The sequence below is a fragment of the Protopterus annectens genome, chromosome 12.part0, assembly GCF_019279795.1.
Source record: "Protopterus annectens isolate FY-2018-M chromosome 12.part0, PAN1.0, whole genome shotgun sequence".
Taxonomy (NCBI): Eukaryota; Metazoa; Chordata; order Ceratodontiformes; family Protopteridae; genus Protopterus; species Protopterus annectens.
Genome location: NC_056746.1, coordinates 974,661,850 through 974,681,578, shown reverse-complemented (window position 1 = coordinate 974,681,578; position 19,729 = coordinate 974,661,850). Strand labels below are relative to the sequence as shown.

General features: G+C 39.0%; 1 protein-coding gene across 1 annotated transcript in view; it reads right to left on the bottom strand.

The window, feature by feature from the left end:
- The window catches only part of LOC122816237 (embryonic polyadenylate-binding protein-like), a 457,099-nt gene extending 441,433 nt beyond the window's left edge, over positions 1-15,666 (bottom strand). The window contains exon 1 of the mRNA XM_044088980.1: positions 15,469-15,666. The gene's annotated coding sequence lies outside the window, so the exon portion shown is untranslated. The remainder of the gene's footprint in view (positions 1-15,468) is intronic.
- Positions 15,667-19,729: the final 4,063 nt, after the last annotated feature.

Sequence of the window (19,729 nt, the reverse complement as noted above, 5' to 3'; positions counted from 1 at the left end):
ATGAATATACCACTTATTAGGGTTTTATTAAACCCCGAACTATTGGGTCAGCTCTTAGGGGTGTGTTGCCTATGTCAAACTTTCCAAAGGAGACGATACCATTTAGAAATTTAGCTTTAGTTCATGATTTTGGCATTTATTTGTTTGGGTTCAAGCCCTCTTGTAGGCTATTTGAGTCTTTTGGGGATTTGATCATTGTTCCTAGCTGGCCATTATTTTGTTTCATTTCATGATCATTACTAAAGCAACTGTCAGAGGAGAAGGCTTTGGGGGTGTTAAAAAAAAGAAAAAAAGTTCTGCTCCAGGTGTCAAATTTGCTAGTTACACCAATGCTGTACAGAAAATGTGTTGCTCTAAGAAAAAGACAGGCATGTCTGTATAAGGTTGAAAGGTTCCTATAAAAACACTATTTAAGCAATTACCTGGTAAGCTTAAAGTATACAAAAGGGCCAGAGGGGGGCTGTGGCACTGGAAATCAGAAGTTGGGCTGGCACTACAACATTATTTCTGCGAAGGGTGCGGTTGCAAAGAACAGAACCTGATGGAGCCTAAAAATCTGGAGATATTCTAAAAAAATCCAGCCATGAGAAAACTGCCCAAGTTTATTTTGAGACGAGAGGCTAGAGTTTGCACTACCAAAGTTATTTTGCTTCTGTTTAAATAAATAAAACCTACTACTTTATTAAAGTGCTTTTGCTGCCTTGTTTTAATAGAATATATATTCATATATACACATGCAGATATAAATACCATGCTTAAATCAGTATGTTACTGACTAACATTGTTGAATTTCAGTCTGAAGACACATTGCACTAACTTGGACCCCCCACACACACACACACAAACCCCCCCCCCCCCCCCGAGATGCACTGATCACAAGTAGCAGGGTATATTGGACCAACGTGATTGGTCATTTTCAGACGTAGCCCTGAAGTTTAAGACTGACATTAATATTGGTACAGTACAACAAAAATGATAGTCTACAGCTTTGGTATCTAACACTTGTAAAATACAAGGCAATAACAATAAAGTAATTCTCAAACAGCATTCCCTGCAAGTTATATACTTATAGTGAAGAGATGCAAGGCAAGTGCAAAACACTGATGAGTAAGACAGGCTGCAGACAATGTTATGGATGGGTGTTATCCTATATATAAAAGCTGGTTATTGGCTTATGGTGGTCAATTCTTAAAGTCTGTAATTTGGTGAGATGGCATTTCAGAGCAGCTCTAAATTCAGTGTGAGTTAAGGTCTTTGATATTATGTAGAATAAACTCCCCAGAGTTTGAGTGCTAAAACTGTGAAGCTGTGGAAGCTATGGTCGCTTTGTTGAAGCTTTGTGAAAGAATTTTGCAGAGCTAAGGAGATGAAGAGAAATTACCTCAGTTTGTTGTAGCTTATTTATTGCAAGTTTACCAGCAAGAAAAGGAAAGGACACAATTTTAAGTCGTTTATATAGGAAGGAACCAACAGCACATCATCTCTGCTGAATGGACAGCCATTTGACCTTTGACAGGAAACAGCAATACTGTTTGAGAGGCAAGGGTAAGAAAGTGGCATACAGCACTGTGATACGTTGGATGGAGGGGTGAGATTCTTTTTTGGTAGAAGATGCACTTGATGGAAGTCTTGGGTTGCCACCTTTTCAAAATGTCCAAAGTGGGGCTTTTTTTTTTGAAATTTGCAGAACAAATCATATCCACAGCTCGTGCAAATGACAACTTCAACTTTTTTTACTACATTCTTGTAGAATTAGAGTTGCTTACATAACATTTAGGTGCTTCAGATCCAAGTTTTATGGAACTGTTAAAGTAAACTTGGGAAATATTTTTGTCCTAAAATATCAGGACATTTGCCATTTTTCAGTTTTTTCCCCCCTCAGGACACTGCCAAAGGAGAGACTGTTCCCACGCAAAGAGGGACAGGTTGCAACCCTATGGAAATCCCCGTTCTCTAGTTAAAGTAGCATGTTTTTACTGACGGCACTTTCTCCTTCAGGGGTTTTAAGAAATTTTCTTGGGTCAGTATTCACCTAGTTTATTAAATGTAATAATTTTGGTCAAGCCATTAGCTTTCTAGTTATTCATTTTATTTGGTTACTATCTACCATTGTGATTGTAACTATTTTGAATTTGTGGGAAATGGCAAAAGTCATGGCTTTATTTTTGAAGAGTTAAGTACTAAATGCTATTCTAAAGTCAAGAAGACAAGGTGGAGATATCTTGTTCAAGTATTAGTTTTAGTATGCGACATTTTGAACTGCACATCTCTAAAGAGCCATACTGTCAGCATAAATAGTGTGGGAAGCTGGAAGGCAGCTGATAAAGGGTCTATATTATATGCTTGAAAGCAGACAATGTCGAATCTGACATTGTCGACAAGAATATCAAACGCTCAGAATTTCGAGCATGTAAACAAATCTCTGTAAGGGGAGATTTCCATTTACTGCAATGTAGTGCGCGTCTCGGAGGTGGTATATTTAAAAGGTGGGGGTGTGGGGGGGCATGCCCCCCTGCTTAAACTCATTAGGGTACTTTTTTTCTTTGTCTTTTTATAAGGTCGATGTTTGAAGACATCGACCATATGGTGTCGACCATATGTTGTTTGAGGTTTTCAAATGTCAATCTTATAATAGAGACCCGCTGATAAAGGGTGAGAAATAGTATGGGGGGCAGCTGGTAGACAATGGGTGAAAACAGCAGTGGGGGGGGGTGCAGCTGTAAAGGAGTGAGGCCTGAGTTAAGAAGGGCTTTAAAGACAATTGTGCACATACCAAGTGTATAGAACTATAAATAGTTCCAGTAATGTCACCCTTGACCATACTAAATAAAATGTAATCTACAACACAGTCCAAACATTTGCAGTGCTACTGCCACGACAAAAACTATATAAAAACTAGAGAGAACATTGTGTTTCTACCCACATACCTGAAAGCACACTAGCAGATGGACTAATTTTTGTAATCTCTCACCTAATGCTAGTAAAACACTGGTGGGCCTGCAGTCGGAAATAGAAATTGACAATCTTTTTAGGTGTGAGAGTGAATGAAGCTTTTTTTGCACTGTGAAAGAATATTTTGTCCGAGGACAAACACCGAATATGTACTTCAGAGATTATATTAGGTGCCAACTACAAACCATGGTGTGGATCAGCACCTAGTGATGCAGGCGATGTTTTACAACAGTACTCCCCGGCTGTTCTGCTCAAGAAATGGCATGGCCAAACTGACTGACATGATTAACGTCTGTGGTGGAGCAGGCAAATGATGCATGACTGACATGTCATGCAGATTTCCCTGTGACATTATGAATATTCAATGGCTAATTCTTCCTGAAAGTTGTGCAATCTCAAAGTTGTTTTTATTTATATTTACAAAACAGTGCAAGAAACTTCTCTGTGTGGAAGATTTTCAGCCCATATATTTCTAGTTAATCACTGTATGTTAATCAGATCAGACAATAGTAGTAGAAGTAGCGAACAAACTCGTCAAGTCAAAAAGTAATAGAAAATATATAATTCTACAGCATTACTAAGTATTCGAAAGTAATCCAAGCAAGGCAGGCAGTGTTTCCAGTCGAAAATCCTTTAAGTACACAGACAAGCGATCCAAGTAAAACAAAAATGGAGTAATAATTTCCTCACAAGCTTTCTAAATATATATATATATATATATATATATATATATATATATATATATATATATATATATATATATATATATATACATACTTTTTATCAGGCATGGGAGTCGTTTATTGTGCTGTAAAACAAAGTGTTATTGGTACACATGTTAAATTCACATCCCTTCCCCCATCAGTCTGACATTCGAACTGGTCCTGCCCTACCTAGTAGCTGTCATAATAATATATAGCCCTAATGTACTTTAATGGTACATCTTATTTAACCAAATTAAGAAGTAGATTATTAAGCCTGTGATTTTATAGAAGGCAATATACTACATGGCTGGAAATATATCAACCTTAGTTCATTTTGCGATCAAAAATTACATATAAATATATACATATACATGTTGCATGTAAAAATCAGTTTCTATTTTCATAACCTATTGTTAAAGATCGCTTTCGTCCTTCTAGACTTCTTTAGGTCTGTGTACAAGAACCCTAAAAACCTGTATAAATTGTATAATTAGTTAGTATTGTTATTACCATCATTTTGAATAAAGTGGAAAAAAAAAGAGAACCAGGAAAAAAAATGTATATATATACATGTATGATGATGGAAACAAAATATACACTTAAATTTCAAATGATTTAAAATGGTATTTAAAACCCAATTTGTAGAAGAAAATAAAATAAAATACAATTAGTCATGTAAACAATGTGGCAATTTTCTAAGTTCCAGTGCACTTTTAATTTAACTGTAGTAGTTTAGTCCAGGCTTTCTAAAAGAGTTCAGCTTTAATTGCCACATGAGTTCATGTTTCTCCAGAATATTCGGGATGTCTCCTTCAAGATCACCCATGTCTATGCAATCCAGGATCTGGAACTTAAAACCTGTGTGTGTCTTTTATGAAGAGAAAGGTGTTTGGCTAGTGCTTTAGTTTTACATCCAGAGCGAATTTCTGACAGATGACATGAAATCCTTCGCTTGAGTTTATTTACAGTCTTGCCCACATAGAATGCATCACATTCATTGCACTGTGCCCTGTAAATTACTTCAGTGTTAGTCAACCCCTGCACTGGTTTTAATTATCTTCTTTAAATAAGGGCAATAAAAACTATCACCTTGCTGTATAAATAAACAAAACGTACAATTAGTTTCACATCTTTTAGTGCTTTTCTCACATGGTCTAGGTTTAAAATTCAACAAAACTTCTAATATTCCTGGCCTTCCTATAAACAAATGATGGGGCTTCACCTAAGATGTTAATCAGAAAAGGGTTTCCTGTGACAATGTCCCAGTTTTCTTCAATAATATTTTTGATACTGTGATAATCCAAAGTGTATGTCAGGATGCCGCTATTTTTGCATTTGTTATTCTCTGTGGAATTACTTAACATTTTTCTACTGGGGAGGTTGAGTGAAGGTGCTTCAGTCCTTTTCAGTTCTATAAATCTGTTCCAGGATGTTTTTTTAACATCTGACTTTCATAGCCTCTCACTAGAAAAATCACTCTAAGTTGTTCAGGTTTCTCAGAAAAGAATAAGTCATACACAAGAGATTCAATGGATTTTTTGAAGAAAATAAAAAAAACATTACAGTGGAAGTTGACATTTAACTATTGATGTGGAATCCTTGTACACAGTGCTCCCTCACAATTACTGTACAACAGCAGCTATGAAGTCTTTTAAGAAACAATCAGGGTACACAGGCACAACTGCAAAAGTTAAGCAAGCTCATTAATCTTGTACTGGACTTCAATTTCTTTACTTTCAATGGCAAACACTACAAACAAAAAACTGGTAGAGCAATGGGGGCTGCCATGGCTCCCAGCATAGCTAACATAGCCCTGGGCAAATGGGAGGAGGACTTTGTGTTAAAGAGACTACATGCAGCATATCACATGCTATTTACGTTTTATTGACAATGTCTTTAATTGTGTGGGAAGGTGACACCTTGCAGTTTGGAGATTTTATCACTTACCTCAAACAACCCCCTTCCTGAAGTTTACCTCTTCCCATAGCTGTACTTCAACCACTTTCTTAGATATGCAGATTTCCAAGGACACCAACAATAACAGAATCACCACTGAGATATTCAGAAAACCAACGAGGGTTAACTTATTACTCCACAGTAAAAGTCTACATCCTACAAAAAACAAGTATAATGTAGTGAAATCCCAAAGCAATAGATTAGCTCGAATTACCACAGAGATAGAACCATTTTTGAGAAACCTGAACAACTTAGAGAATGATTTTCTAGTGAGAGGCTATGAAAGTCAGATGTTAAAAAACATCCTGGAACCCATTACAGAACTGAAAAGGACTGAAGCACCTTCACTCAACCTCCCCAGTAGAAAAATGTTAAGTAATCCCACAGAGAATAACAAATGCAAAAATAGCTGCATCCTGACGTACACTTTGGATTATCACAGTATCAAAAATATTATTGAAGAAAACTGGGACATTGTCACAGGAAACCCTTTTCTGATTAATATCTTAGGTGAAGCCCCATCATTTGTTTATAGGAAGGCCAGGAATATTAGAAGTTTTGTTGAATTTAAACCTAGACCATATGAGAAAAGCACTAAAAGATGTGAAACTAATTGTACGTTTTGTATATTTATACAGCAAGGTGATGGTTTTTATTGCCCTTATTTAAAGATCATCATTAAAAGCAGTGCAGGGGTTGACTAACACTGAAGTAATTTACAGGGCACAGTGCAATGAATGTGATGCATTCTATGTGGGCAAGACTGTAAATAAACTCAAACGAAGGATTTCATGTCATCTGTCATAAATCCGCTCTGGGTGTAAAGATAATGCACTAGCCAAACACCTTTCTCTTCATAAAGACACACAGGTTTTAAGTTCCAGATCCTGGATCGCATAGACATGGGTGATCTTGAAGGAGACATCCCGAATATTCTGGAGAAACATGAACTCATGTGGCAATTAAAGCTGAACTCTTTTAGAAAGTCTAGACTAAACTACTACGGTTCAATTAAGTGCACTGGAACTTAGAAAATTGCCACATTGTTTACATGACTAATTGTATTTTATTTTCTTCTACAAATTGGTTTTAAATACCATTTTAAATCATTTGAAATAACTGTATATTTTGTTCCCATCATCATACATATATATTTTTTTTTTTCTGGTTCTCTTTTTTCCACTTTATTCAAAATTATGGTAATAACAATACTAACTAATTATACAATTATATAGGTTTTTAGGGTTCTTGTACACAGACCTGAAGAAGTCTAGAAGGACAAAAGCGATCTTTGTTAATAGGTTATGAAAATAAAAACCGATTTTTACATGCAAAATGTATATGTATATATTTATATATAATTTTTGATTGCAAAATGAACTAAGGTTGATATATTTCCAGCACATTAGGGCTATATATTATTATGACAGCTACTAGGTAGGGCAGGACCAGCTCGAATGTCACAGTGATGGGGGAAGGGATGTGAATTTAACATGTGTACCAATAACACTGTTTTACAGCACAATAAACCACTCCCATGCCCGATAAAAAGTATATACATGTTTAGAAAGCTTGTGAGGAAATTACTCTATTTTTGTTTTACTTGGATCGCTTGTCTGTGTACTTCATAAAGGATTTTTGACTGGAAACAGACTGCCTGTCTTGCTTGGATTACTTTCGAATACTTAGTAATGCTGTAGAATTATATGTTTTCTATTACTTTTTGATTTGACGAGTTTACGTTCGCTACTTCTACTACTATTGCCTGATCTGATTAACTAGAAATATTTATTTATTTGTTTATTTATTTGCAGTTGGTTTACCAGGATAGTCCATTGGGCCAAAAGAACCCGTTTTCAATGGAGTCCTGGGGGAAAAGCTCCAATACAGACGAAAACAGGTACATGCAAAAATTACAATAATACTTATACAGAGTAAAAGATAAAACATTTCACACATTTAGGCTCAAAAATTCAAGAAGCATTCAAAACAACACAATCTGATGAGGATTAAATGTCAGGAGAATAAGTTAAAAAAGTAATGTTTTATGCATTCAAAGAAGTTGTTCAGAAGAAAACATAGACTTGAGCTGGTACTCTAGCTCACAAATATTACTTCAAATGAAGTATATGGACTGAAAATCTTCCACAGAGAAGTTTTTTTACACCGTTTTGTTTTTAGACCCACTACACTTTAGTGGGTTGTTTTGAGACTTCAGGGATACCACGGAGATTACTTGTTTTTTATTTATATTTACATACACGGGGGAGTGTCACATGGGGACTTGCCCCCCCCTTGCAATAAAAGCACAGGGAAAAAAAAAAGGTAATATTTGTGAGCTAGAGTACCAGCTCATTATAAAACCATGCGTCTGCAGACAATGTGCATAGGATATCTGCACGTTTTGTCAAATACAGATTAGAAGTGTAGTAAAAAAAAAAAAAAAGACTTGTGAGCTACAGTATCAAACTTCTACATTACACCATTTGTACATGCTAAACTGTATTAAAATCCACCAAACTCCAAATGAAGTATTAGATGCCACAAACTGATTGAACATTTGTAAAGTAATATCAACATTTCCTTTCACAGCCAGTACATTAGATGCCACAAATATGAACATTTCCTTTCATAGGCAGTACATCGCAGAACCAGAACTTGCTTAGTATGACCTGAACACCAAGAAAAATAAACACATTACACTACTCAGTATAACCAGCCATCTACTTACAAAAATGTTCCCAGTTTGTATGTTTACCGCATGCCAGAAATACCAGATGAATATTCATGTGGGCTACTAAAGTCTTCATGCTTATTCAAATGTAGAGAAAGAAATGGCCATGTGCAGACTGTTGGGTGGACCTTGCAACTGAGCATCGGGGGGGGTACTCTTGTAAAACATCACCGTGATGCAGCAACCAAGTTAGTTTTGATATGTTCTTGGGTTTAACCTTTTGAAAGTAGAAGGGGGATGTAAAAAGGTGAAATTTTGGCAAAAGGATTGTGATTTAGGTACAGGAATTCGATCAGTATAGTTTACACACTTGTGTATGCATATATGGATCGCTATAAAGTTAGAGGCAGTGGATTTTGGAAGAATCGTATTTAGTAGAAAATTACAGACAATGGAAAGTACCTGCAAATTTGTAAGTCACCATAATACATTAGCTCAGTCTCGAACTAGTAGTCTAATATCAGTTTACCCTCAAAACTACTTCAACAATTAATCATCTTGGCCTCAAACAAATTACTCTCCTTACTACTACAAAGTAAACGCAATCAGATACAGTAAACTGTGACAGTAGTGTAAACAGTTGTGCAAGTTGCACTTACCATAACTGTAGATGTTCACAAATACTCATTGTTACAGTTGCCCTTAAGTTATATGTTATTCCTAAATACACTGTAACCATGTCCCTTCCCCCACAAGTGTAATAGCAATGCTGACAACATTTGTGCCAGAAAGTAAAAAATTCTAGACAGCTCATCACAACTACACTACAACACACACAAACATAAGCCATACCAATAAAAGTTTTGCACTTACTTCAGCAAATAGCAATACATTGTGCAACACTGGCACAATCACACCAGATTAGTGACGGTTTAGCAGTTAAGAGGCAAGTCACTATTTACCTCACTGAAGAGTAATGCATACTTGTCACTATCCCTGATTTTGCTTTATAATTTTGCACTGCCCCTCAAAAGCTCGATCGGCTGTTGAATCATTCAAAATTACAGTCAATAAATTCAGAGCTTCACAATTCTTACTGTCAAAAAATACATGTTGATTCAAAATGTTATCCCATTCACTTGAGAATTAGAATGTTTAAAAAGTATTCCTGGTTTTGAGCTTTTATTTAGCTATTATTTTTGACTTTGCCCAGAATTTTTAAGTAAATAATGTCAGAGTTGTACCATCTTGGTGCCCTGCCAGTATTTATAAACTCCTTGAAAAAGAAAACCATCCCAGAAGATTAGAAACATTGTCTCTTCTCATGCATCACTAGAATTTTAAGATCAGTCATTGTGGGGCTGATCTCTAGTGCTTACCTTGCTCATGTTCATTCAACAATTATCAACTTTACCCTAACATGGTTAAATCACAGTCCTGTTTCACGAAAACAGCATAATCAGAAAAAATTCCTGCTCATTCTTCCCCAACCGACAGCAGCTTTTGTGGGGCCCCACACAGATGAGGATGATTAAGCAGCAACCACAGGTATTATATGTTCCTAAAGCTGACTATGATGCCAGTTTTAGTGGAGAGAAAATCAGTGTGCAAAGCAGTCACAGCCCTTAAGGCCAAATACACCAAACATACTTGTCATAGGTGACTCCATAGTCAGACACACTGACGTCCCACTCACCAGGCTGAATAAGGAGAGGGTCACAGTAAGCTGCCTATCGGGCGCTAGAATCCGCCACATAACACAAGCACTCGGGTCACTCCACAGCAAGTACAAATATGACACAGTCATTGTCCATGCTGGTGTGAACGACCTGAGACATACCTCCCTGGACTACATGAAAAGAGACAGAAGAGCTCTCCGATTATGTAGCCCAGGCAGGTATGACCCTGACCCTGAGCAGTATCCTTCCTTCACCAAGAATGCCACAACATAGAGACAAGATGATCAGCTTTAACAATTGGCTTAATTTCTGGTGTCATTCAAAGGGGATCCAGTGTCTGTCTGCCTGGGATGACATGCTTGACAAGCCACGCTGCTTCGCAAGGGACGGCTTGCACCTGTCACCCCTGCGATTCCGGATATTGGCTAAGGCTCTTGCCACCCCCATAGTGCCTTTTTTAGGCAAGGCTCAAATTCTAAACCTACCACCCTAGAAAAAAAATGGGAAGAAACTAAGGGTAATGCTGCTCAATGCCAGAAGTCTAAATCTCAAAATGCACGCACTCGAGGCCCTTCTCAGTATGGAGAACATAGATGTCTGTGCTGTAACTGAAACCTGGTTCAAGGCTCCTGAGAGCACCCCGGCACTATCAGGTTTTACCTCATATCATGCGTTCCAGCCCCAAAACCCAGACCACACCACAAAAGGAGGGGGTGTATCCATATTCATCAAGGATACCCACACCTCCAGGTTGGTGGCAACGCACGAAGCATCGGAAACCATCCAGGTGCAATTAACCATAGGCAAAACTGCTCTACAATTTGTAGCATGCTACAGGCCACCCTCTCAAACTCAGGAACCCCACACAGCCTTCCTGAAGACACTGGAGGGTATAAATTTATCTCCAAACACCATTATATTGGGTGACTTCAACTACCCGAATATAGACTGGGAACATTACTCAAGCCCCAACTTTTTAGCCCAAAGGTTCCTGGAGTTCATAAATTCAAATGCCATGGAACTAGTCACCATTCCCACAAGAGGAGAAAATATACTAGATCTCATCATCACAAACATGGGGACAAAATGCTCCACACCGGAAGTATATCCCTCATTGGTGAGATCAGATCATAAACTAATCTCACTGGAAATTCACATCCCTCCCCCACCCCAAACAAAAAAAGACCACAGTGAAGAACTTCTCTAAAGCAAACTTCACACTACTCAAGACTGGTGTGGTATCCTTCAAGGCCCCCGAGCCAGTGGAAACCACAACCCAAGCTGCGGAAGCCCTTACAAATGCCTTCTACGAACACCTCCAGGACTGCATGGATCAGGCAATCCCTAATAAAACCAAGACTCTTTCCACCAAGGGCAAACGTCCAGTCTGGTGGACCCCAGCCATAAACAAACTTTACAATAAGAGGAGAAAGCTGTTACATGATGGAGCAAAATCCATAAAAGAGAAGACACCCTTGATCATTATTAGTAAAAAAATACGAGCACTCATAAAATCATCCAAGGCCAACTTTGAGAGAAAATTTGCTATAGAGTCAAAAGACAATCATAAGGCCTTCTTCAGCTATGTTAGAGACCTGGGTGGAATCTCCCAGATATGCTCAGAATTAGTCCAAAATGATACAAAAAAAATCACTGAACCCACAGACATTGCCAACATACTGGCGGACAGGTTCAGTGCAAACTTCACCCCCCTCTCCCCCCCCCCAAAAGGAGAGATAACTATCCCAGTGGAGTGTAGCCTCCCAGACATCTCAAATGCGCAGGTAAAAGCTGCTCTCTCTAAAGCTAAAAACACAGCATCAATGGGACCGGATGGTGTCCCCAGCTGTGTGCTACACGAACTCAATGAGGAACTAAACCCGCATAAGGCAGCTGTTTAATCTTAGCCTTAACACAGGATATGTGCCCAAGGAGTGGCGTACGGCAACTGTGGTCCCACTACACAAAGGCGGTGCCTCTACGGACCCTGGTAATTACCGCCCCATAAGCTTAACAAGCCTGGTCTGCAAAGCTATGGCGAGGATCATAATGGAACTCATAAACAAAGACATAGGGGACTTGCAGACATTGGACCCGACCCAGTTTGGCTTTGTCAAGGGCAGATCATGCCTTTTGAACTTGGTTGACTTCTTCGAGTCACCAAGGCCATTGATGAGGGAAAGGCAGTCCATACAGCCTACCTTGACCTTGCAAAAGCTTTCGACACAATACCCCACTCAGGTATTATAGAGAAACTTACCAGCTTAAATGTAAACCCATATGTCACAAGATGGGTTGCAAACTGGCTAAAGGACAGAACCCACAGGGTCAGAGTTGCTGGCACCATGTCAGACTCCAAGCCGGTCACAAGTGGTGTCCCACAGGGCTCAGTCCTTGGCCCCCTGTTGTTCGGCATCTACTTCTCAGAAGTACAGGCAAACATGGGAGGTCTATGGCTGAAAGTTTGCAGATGACTGCAAACTGGGCGCCATAGTGGAAAGTACATCGGACACAGATATCCTTCAGAGGGGTCTCACGGAAACGGATAGCTGGTGCCAGAGCCATGGCCTGAAGTTAAATGCCAAAAAATGTACAGTCATACCCTTTGGGAAAAACAAGGTAACCCCAAGCTACCATATAGGTGGCAATCCACTAAGCACAGAAGATGTTATCAGGGACCTGGGGACCCAGGTTGACAGTGGCCTTTCTTTTGACACTCACATTGCTAAAGTGGTTAGAAAGACCTTCTACATTGCCCACCTGATCATGAAGGGATTCACATCCAGATCAAGTGAGGTCATTGTTCCCCTGTACTCTTCACTTATCAGACCAATGATAGAGTACAATGCCCCATTCGGGATGCATCTCACCAGACACCTGCAGCAATTGGAGAGACCCCAAAGTTCCTCACCAAAAGGATAAAGGAATTCCAAAATCTGTCATATGCTGCCAGACTGAAGAAACTCCAGCTCTATTCAGTCGCATACCGTCTGCTCAGAGGTGACCTGTGCCTGACATACAAGGCCATGTCCAACCCGGAATTAATGGACATGCTCCACCTCAAAAAATCCAAATCTACCAGATCCACTAGAGCAAGCGACTTAAACCTTAGCACGGATATAAATAAGACATGCTGGAGGGATAGATTTGTCACTCAGACTCCCTATGCTGTGGAATAAAATCCCGGTCCATGTGAGGCAGAGCACCTCGCTGGCTCTGTTCAAGAGAAATCTTGACCGGTGGATGGGAGATTGTAGGTTTACCCCGGGAATCATCTCTGTGTCACTGCTGGACAGAGGCAAAACAAACTAATGGGCACAATATTTTTTAACATAAGGGGTGGCGTAAGCCACAAAACTTTGGGCTAGGCTTATAAATGCCTTAGGGCAGATAGCCTAGTATAAACCTATGAACGTCCATTAGCAATGTCAAGGGCACTATGTCAGAAGCCAAACATTTAATGAAATTGTGAAGTATGTTACTTTACAAAACACTAACTATAACCAGAAATATCTGAATTTTAAAAGATGCATACAAGAGTCATTGCTACCCATCTGGTTTATTAAGTACACAAAATTATTCAACAAATAAAGCCTAGTACAGCAAACTAGGAACAAAATATAAAAATAAGTTAACTTGCCATAGATGGACGTCCCTTCCCACCCCAAAACCAGGGGATCACAGCATGTGCAAAGTTCGCTGATGCCTAAAGCCAGCTATAGGAATTTAAACTACTGTTATGGGCAAGTGCAACTTACACAACTGTACTATGATCATAGTTCCCACTACTGTAGTAGCACTTAAGCTATAATGGTCAAATACCAAGCCTATCCATCCTAAGAGGAGAATGGAATCCAGGAGTCCCCAGAGAATAGTCCTGACTAGGTTTGACCTGGAAAAGGAATCCAGTAGCTCCTCTTTACATAATTTTACAGGGCACTGCACATGCCTGTAGAATGCTTGTACAGTTTACCCCTTTCCAGTACACCACTGAACATGGTAGGACTCTAGTGGAACGGGCCTTGAATATTTCCTGTGTTGTAGTTGTGTTTAAGTAGTATTCCCAGAAAGCATTTATGCAAATTTACTTCCATTACATTTCACTTCTCAGCTCTTCCTGTATACTTTGTGGAAGTATAACACTCCACAAACTTGTGTATACTTTTAAGTCTTCTATGCAGCTTCAAATGAGCAATTTGACAGTGGTCTTTTCTTGTGTGGTAGCCTAAATTAAAATCGTCAAATGCCACTACCATCAGTTTTATGTGCTGTATAACACTTTTACTGTACTATGCCATTCGTACTTATATAGCCCAAGTTCACGAACAGAGTGGTTACACCTCTAAAATAGAGAAGATAGATTTGCAGGTGCAACAGACAGGCTATCCAGCCACAGGTACACTATACTATACTGATTTGGGTTTTTAAACAACCTTTCACACAATTTCATGCAGTGCCATAAACAGATTACTACCACAATACAGATAAATGCAACGTATGTGCAAAAGGGTCAAGAGAGCTTTTCCAGGTATTTAAACTCACCTCTAAAACAGTTTACTCCCTCCCAATGCCCACAAGCTACCAAAAGCTAATAAGTGGCAAAATAATCAGATAATAAATATCAAAATTAAAACAAAAACAAACACTCGTGCAGCTCAATGCACGCGCTTATTGGAACGCCAATGCTACCAGAACAACCGGCTCCACAGAGAACAGAAGATAAAGAATCAACGGCGTGAACGGACCGTTACGTATTTAGTAGTTTATAAAGTGGACGACAACTCGGAAATGTTCACACGTTTATACCAATATCGCCGAAAGATTCAAAGACGACACGAGGATTCTAGTCAAAAACTGCAAGACTAGTGCCAAACCAGGCTTAAAACGTGCACAACCTATTTTTGCTTGACCTTATGACCCTCTGCCGAAGAGATTTGCAGAGGTGATACAGGACAGGTGTTGCTCTCCACAAATGAGACGAATTTCCTTTCTCCCCCCACCTGACTGCAGATGAATACAATTTAAAATCGAATGCAAAGTTTACCCCCCCCCCCCAAAAAAAAAGTAAAAATAAAACAGCAGCAATAATCGCTAATTCCTAATCATGTAACTGAATGCGCTACTCAAAGGTGGGCAACGGCGGACTAAACTATCATCTACCTTCATACTCTACTACGGCAAATGTAATTGGAATGCGCTACTTAAAGGTGGGCAACAGCGGAATAATCATCTCCCTTCATACTCTACTACGACAAACCGCAACGCCGATTGACAGCGAGATGGACTGTTAAATCAAATCTGACTACTACGGCTCAGCGATCATTTCACACACCTAATCTCATTCACCCAACAATATTAGCAGAAAACTGCAGATCCTGCTTTGTGATATTTACCATGGAAATTCCAAGGCTTCGAAGCCTTGACTCACCTACACAACTAAACTTAAGTAACTACTTATTTAAATACTTGAAATTAGTAATTTAATTAAACTAAAATTACTAACCAGTTCCTCGGGACGTTTTTCTCCTATAAACTCATTTACTCGTATGCTTTTTTATTTTATTTTTTTTATTATTTTTACTTTTTTTATTTATTTTTTTTAAACATAACTCTCCCAAACACCTCCACTAAAAAGAAAAGTAATTGGATCCCATGACTATAGACTCAAGCACCCCTCTTCAGTCAGCTGTTAAAAACATAGCCCCGCCTCCACCGTTATATATCGCAAGTTAATGACCGGATGCGTAGAAATTATTTTAAAGTGACAGCTTTTAATTTGTTCGCAGCTATTGTCGTTTCCCTGCATATGGATATTGCTGTAGAAACATAAAATTACTTGCTGTTGAAGCATTTTATGTAATCATCAGTTATTTTCTAACATTAAACAACTTATTGCAAAGGTCTGCTGATGAATGTCAGCCATAAATTCTCAGAAAAGGGTTATAGGTTATTTGACAAGAGCGGACCTTAGCAACTGTGAAGCCCAGTTTGTACCATTTTGGTGGGGGTCTATGATAGACCGTCTATTTGCTGACCCCAGCCCTTCCTCCATACTGGCTTCCTGTACTTAAGACAGTTTCAGATTACACATCAGGAATATATGGTACAACTATATCTTTATTTGCTAATTTATATTTTGTCATAGGACATTTTTTTATTTTATTTTTCATTTGTTAACCGGGCTAGTCTAACTGGATATATTTCCATTTTCAGTAGAGGCCCGGGGAGAGAAGCTCCAGTGGCAACAAATAAAAATTGAAATTTAAAAATTAAAAATCAATATAAATACATAGTAAATGAAAGGATTTCAATAGAAGATTATTAAAAATACAGGAAGTAAGAATACTAAAAAAATATACGAGTATTAATAAAGTAAAGTAGGTATTTACAATAGTAAAGGTGACAATATGTACTGGATAATTCAATATGCAGTGAGATACATGTAGACTATCAGTACATCAAACAGGATAGAGACTTTCAGAGCATCAAGCAGGATAGATTACACTAGTATGTTGTATTCTGTTAAGCAGTTACATTCCTACTTCAATGAATGTGAAATAAGTAGAGGTTCAAGAGGAGAAAAATCTGTAGTGAAGGAGAAGGTTAATCAGGGTTGCTGCAGGGGCATAACCAGTGTGCTTTGAGGTGTCTTTTGAGGTTTTGTTTAAAGAGAGGCAGTGAAGAAATTAAAGTTAGTTCATTAGGCAGTAGGTTCCAGCTTTTTCCCACAGAGTTGGAAAACAGAGAAACTCCAGCCATGTTGTAAGACTTGCTTATGCTAGCAAGAAGTTTGCTGGAAGACCGACGAGAATTTAGATTTTTGTAGGGGATTATGACATTGGAGAGTATAGGAGTGCTGTTAGGTTTATAAAATATCTTGTTGGCAATGGTGAGTTGGGAGATTTTAAGTTGGTTTTGAAATTTAAGCCAGCCTAGCTGCATTAGATTCAGACAGTGGTGAGTTCTAAAAGGATTGCCGGTGGCAAATCTGGTGATGTTATTATAGGAATTAGCTAGTTTGATGAGATTATTTTTCTTTAGATTAGTGTATATTGGTGAGGCATACAGAAGAGTTGAAATTAAATGGGAGTGTGCAATCTTAGTTCTGGCTATTGGTGTTAGGAAAGGTTTAAGTCTATATAAGGAGCCTATTTTTCTGTTGACAATTTTTATGGTGTTATTTATGTGGCTGTCAAATGTAAGGTTATTGTCAATAGTAATTCTTAGCAATTTAGTGGTAGAATCGGGGAATATAATTGTGCCATTATTGGAGATGACAGAGAAATCTATGGGGGAGGATTTATTGGTGAGTGTGAAGGAGTTTATTTTTTGGCACTGAGCAGGAGGCAACATTTTGTGAACCATGTTTCAACTATGTTGAAAACATTTTGAGTAAGAGAATGTAGATTAGTTGGGGAGTTTGCTGAGCATACTAGTGTAGAATCATCTGCATATTGAATGCAGGTGGCTTGTGGAATGGCTTCATGGAGGTCGTTGATAAACAGTGAGAAAAGAAGTGGACCTAGAATAGAGCCCTGAGGGACATGATAAACAAACAGCTGGACTTCTGGATTACGCATCCATATCCAACATCTTTAATTCCTTTTTCAGGGTCTGCTCATCTCACACAGGCACACTATAAGGAGCTTGTTTGTGGAGTCTTGCTTACATGGTGCTTTACTATGTGGGTGCACCCTGGCTTACCAGTAAAGGTGTTCCTAAACCCCTGTAGTATGGCCTGAGAAGAAGATAGCTGCACACCTCTCCCATGTCTGTCTGCCTATTCTTTTTCATTTTGTTTCTTTTTCTGTCTTTTTTGTCTCCCTCTTTTTTCTGTTTACCATCATTTGACTCGCACCTTAGTCTCCATGCCCAAATGCAAATACTTTGTTCTTTGTATATAAGCAAATTTTACTTTTCTCTGAACCTGTGTTCTGGGGGAATTATCCATCAAAATCTTTTTTTCATTAGGCAACCTAGACAACTTGTCAGGAGTAAGAAAGTTACTAAATGGATTTTCTGAGACAAACTCACTCAGAGTTCCACAGGCCAAAAAACACCTTTTCATGACAAATCTGCTTCTACCCATCATCCAGCCTCCACTTCCCCTCAGCCACATTCCACTATCCTTCAGACTAATCCTTTTCTTTCCTTTCCTTATGATTTGGAAATTCCTTCCTCAATTTTCAGGCCTTCCTCAGCCTCCTCCTTGCCATCTTCCTCATCTTCCTTTGGATCGGCAGGATCTGGTGGAATAGGGAACCATCTAACCTGTTCCCTTGTCTCAGCAGGGAACACGTTTTTATTTCATAATGTTTCTAGTTCCCAGGAAGGAGTAGTCATGGAGGCCCATTTTAGACCTATCTTTTATCAGCACCTTTCTCAAGGTTCATTCCTTCAAGATGTTGTCTCTTGAGACACTTTTCCCTCTTTTGCTTCTTCAAGCTTTTCTAGTATCTCTGGATTTGAAGGATGCTTACCTCAGTATCTCTATTCACCTTCTCTTCAGGAAGTTTTTATATTTCTCTGTTTCTTCCTCACATTATCAGTTCTGTACTTTGCCTTTTGGTCTTTCTACAGATCCAAGGATATTTACCAAATCTCTGGCCCTTGTGGTAACTTTCTGCAGACTTCAGGGAATTCAAATATTCGCTTATTTAAACAATCTTTTGTTTAAAGCCACCTCTCAGCAGTTCCTGTTTCAAAATCTACACTTCACTATGCTTCATCTGTGCAGTGTGGGGTTTACCCTCAGTCTCAAAATGTCTATGCTGACTCCCTCTCAGGACCAAGCTTTTTTGGGTTGCAGGATTCAGACCATGCTAATGTTGGCTTGTCTACATCCTCCCAAGGTCCTCTCTTTGACTGCTTATTTCCAGTGTCTTTTTCCTCTTCTAATCCTTCCTGCAATGGAATTTCTCCAAGCCCTGGGGTATATGGCATCCACCATTCCCATGGTTCCTTTTGCCAAACTCCACATGAGAAAAATTTCAATATTATCTCAAGACTGATTGGCTCCAGCACTGTCACCCTTTGGAGTATCTGATCACTCTCTTACCTTGTCTCAAGCTCAAGCTCCACTGGTGAATTTATCAGATTTTCCTAAATCCATGTCTGCCTTTTCAGGTTCCTCTCTGTAGCAAGCAGCTGTACACGGATGCACCCAATCATGGTTGGGAAGCCTCCTCCAACAACTTGAAAGTCCTAGGTCTTTGGTCCTATCAAAATATGACAAATAATATCAGTATCAAAGAGATGAGGGCTGTACTCCTAGCTCTCCAGGATTTACAGTCCCTTTGGGTTCCAAGTCCTCTAAAGATTGGTACAAATAATACCACAGTTATGTGGTATATCAACAAGCAAGGAGACACAAAATTTTACTTTCTTTGCAGGCTGGCTCTTCAGGCTTGGGATTTTGCAGTCCGCCATCATGTGGTTCTTCAGGTGGTCTACATGTCTTCAGAGTACAATCTAGTAGCAGACTCTTTGAGCAGGTGCAGAACACATTCTCAAGAATGGATGCTTCACAGAGAGGTGTTTCTATGCATTTTCCATCAGTGTGGGTACTCCTCGGGTAGATGTTTTTCCTCCCCTCTGAACAGACAACTTCCCCAGTTCTGTTCCAGAATGCCAAATCTACTGGCTTGGACAGTGAATACCATGTCTTTTTCTTGGAAGGGGATGTTTCTGTATGCCTGTTCTCCCCCTTCTTTACTTCCCAGTTTCCTACACAAGATCATGTAGGACACAAAAAAATCTTGCTA